Raw genomic sequence first — 3,117 nt, 5'->3', positions numbered from 1 at the left:
AGTTTTTAATTTTATTGAGTTATGTGCGAAGCAAGTAAAGCCCGGATCTAAACGATAGATGTTGTTCAGTGTAAACGATAAATAATATTTAGTGTTGTAGATTGAATGACGCAAATAATATAAAAAATTTATTATAGGTTTTCTCAGATCAGATTCAGTTTTGTAATATTTTATTTTTTAAATTTTCATGAATATATCTTTTCTCAGTTAATTTGAATCATCCAATCGGTGCTGTTACATGGGCCCCTAAAAATAATAATAGTTTGGCTTTCAAAATGTGGCAAAGTAATCTAAAAAAAATGTGTTGGTGGATTAGAGCTAAGGTTTTCGTATTGATATATATATATATATATATATATATATATATATATATATATATATATATATATATATATATATATATATATATATATATATATATATATATATATATATATATATATATTTATGTGTGTGTGGGAGGGCCGTGTCCTCGTGGGGTGCATGGCTAATAAATTTCAAAACAGGGTCCGATTAAAATATCAAAATATGGATTGAAATTTTCTTATTGATAATCTATCATTTTGGGCTATTATTTATTTATTAAAAATTTAATCTAATATCTACTACATATTTTTATATGAATGGCCATTAATTTCAAAATTTTTATTTTATCGATTCCTAAAATATGAATTGAGATCTCGGAATGAGATTACAATGAAAATTAGGCTAAAGAACTTGGCTAGAGAGTTGAGATTACATTGCCCGAAAAGAGATTCAAGTTGGAATTTGTGTACAAAATTTAAGCCTAGGCACATCCTGAGCGTGTCAGCCACCGGTTCAAGCAAAATTGGGACGGGATCTAAATTAGACCCGGCAAGTCCTGCCGTAATTTTACATTAAATATGGTGGTCCCTTTGATGAAGAGTTAATGCTCTGGGTCCCAACCAAATACGGACAACCGAATCTTGGTCCGCTTTAAATTGGAAGTGGGTCATGTCCAAGGGACCAATAGACTGTACACAAGAAAAACTCCAAAACATGTGGCTAAAGAACTCTCTAGCTGTAACTATAGGAAACAGCCTCTAGTTGTTGATTTATTTCTTAATAAATAGGGAGGATTGACGAGGTAATGAATCGAAGCGGGAAGCCCCGTTGAAATGAAATGAAAGCATTCATTTCTGGAGAGACGAGAAAGAATTGATTTGATGATGACTTTTGTTTTACAGTAATTGATACTCCCTCTCCGATTTGAATGGAAAAGGTCTGCATGACTGCACTCCTATTTTTGTAGCCGGACTGCACACTTGTTTCATCTATCTCTTGATCTATGAGATCATAGCCATGTGTCAAATGATCCTATTATTGAGTCAGATAAAGAAATAGAAGAACTTGGAGAAGTTGAAAAATAGGCTCCTCGCACTCCTACTTGAACAGAGTTTCATCTTTTGATAAACATATATGGCACCATCCTTTGATGTCAAAAGAGAGGTACCGTAGCTCGCATTGATTTCAATAAGCATCAAGGAATGGGAACAATGGAAAATAAATAAAAAAATGAATTACTTTAGTCAGCCCGGGCTTGAACGAGTTCGAGTCTACTCAAGCTTGCTTTGAAACTAATTTTGAAATAGAAATTCAGCAATCTAGCTTGTCCTGTAGCCATTTTATTAAGTTTGATAAAGTAATTTTGAACTAAATTTGCTCTAAGTTCAATTGACCCACAAGTTTGCAGCTGTTCGTGGGTGACTCGAGTCTATTCCCAGCTGTTCGTGAGTGACTCGAGTCCATTCCCAGCCTTATGCGTGCTTATTATACCTACATGCTTATATATACTCGCATGCCCAGTAAATAAATAATGAGAAGTTTCATATGCATTAAAATGTAATGCACGAGCAGTTCATTCTTTGTATCCTTGGATTAGAGTTGATTATGGACTAGACTTAGATATAGAAATTAATAATTTTTAAATATGTTGATCTGAAGTCTGACTAAAACTAAATAAAATTTAAGCCTAAGATCCCGCCCATAATCAGCTCTAACTTAGATGCCTGCTTTTAAAATAATTTAATTTTTTTAAAAATGAATTATTTTTGCATATGGTCCCATGGAAAAAAACTCTAAAAAAATTTGCCAAATTAACGAAAGTTACACGAACTTAGCTATAATTAAATATATGACTTAAAAGTTTATCTACAAACAATTATAGTATATCTACACTGGGAAGAGTTAAAAATGTTCATGACTTCTAAAATTACATGTTCTTGCAAAAAAAAAAAAAAATTCTACTATAAAAAGGAAAGAAAATGGTTCTTTATTTTTTCTTTTGCAATTTTTTATCTAATTTAATAGAGCATAAGAATATAGAAGCATATTTGTCAAACTTGCACATGCATACATGGAAGTAAATAAGTTTAAGTTTATCTAGATATATTATTTCAAGAGAAATAGGTAATTGTACCAGTTTTTGGCATGTATCGAGTATGCGCCTTCACGAAAAATAAAGTCTAATATAAAGTAAAATTATGAGATGTAGTTACTTAAAGAGAAAAAATTCAAGGCATGATCCACTTACAACCGCCGGACTTTATGTACGGGCTAATGCCCGCTTGGAAGTAGTGTTCCTATATAAATAAATAAATAATTAATATTTATCGTATGAGTTTTTTTAATGATTATCTTTCTTAATATCAAATTTTGCATGAATATTCGTCCAAAAGTGATATTTGCATGTACATCCTCGTAAAATACTTATATTCCTGTTTTGTCTTTTTTTATTCTTGTTTTTGCATATATATCCACACTATCTAATACTGTTAAAAAATTAATGATTTCAAATTAAAAGGACTAAAATATTCTTAACAGGCAGGCGCGCAAAAAAAAAATATTTATAAGATGATCGAAGAGCAGAAAAGTAATTTCAAAATTTTATGTTATTTTTAATTAAAATAAATATGATTTTTATAAACGGGTTAGAATAACTGTTTTATTAAAGATATTTGTAAAAAAAAATATTTTTTATGAGAATATATAAATAAATATAAATTTTAAAAGAATTACCATACAAATTTGAGTTCTACAAAGATATTCATTAATTTTTTATTTTATTTTATTTCTGTGTCAGGTGTGTCAGGCGTG

The sequence above is a fragment of the Phoenix dactylifera genome, chromosome 3, assembly GCF_009389715.1.
Source record: "Phoenix dactylifera cultivar Barhee BC4 chromosome 3, palm_55x_up_171113_PBpolish2nd_filt_p, whole genome shotgun sequence".
NCBI classification, from domain to species: domain Eukaryota; kingdom Viridiplantae; phylum Streptophyta; class Magnoliopsida; order Arecales; family Arecaceae; genus Phoenix; species Phoenix dactylifera.
This window is presented reverse-complemented; position numbering follows the sequence as displayed.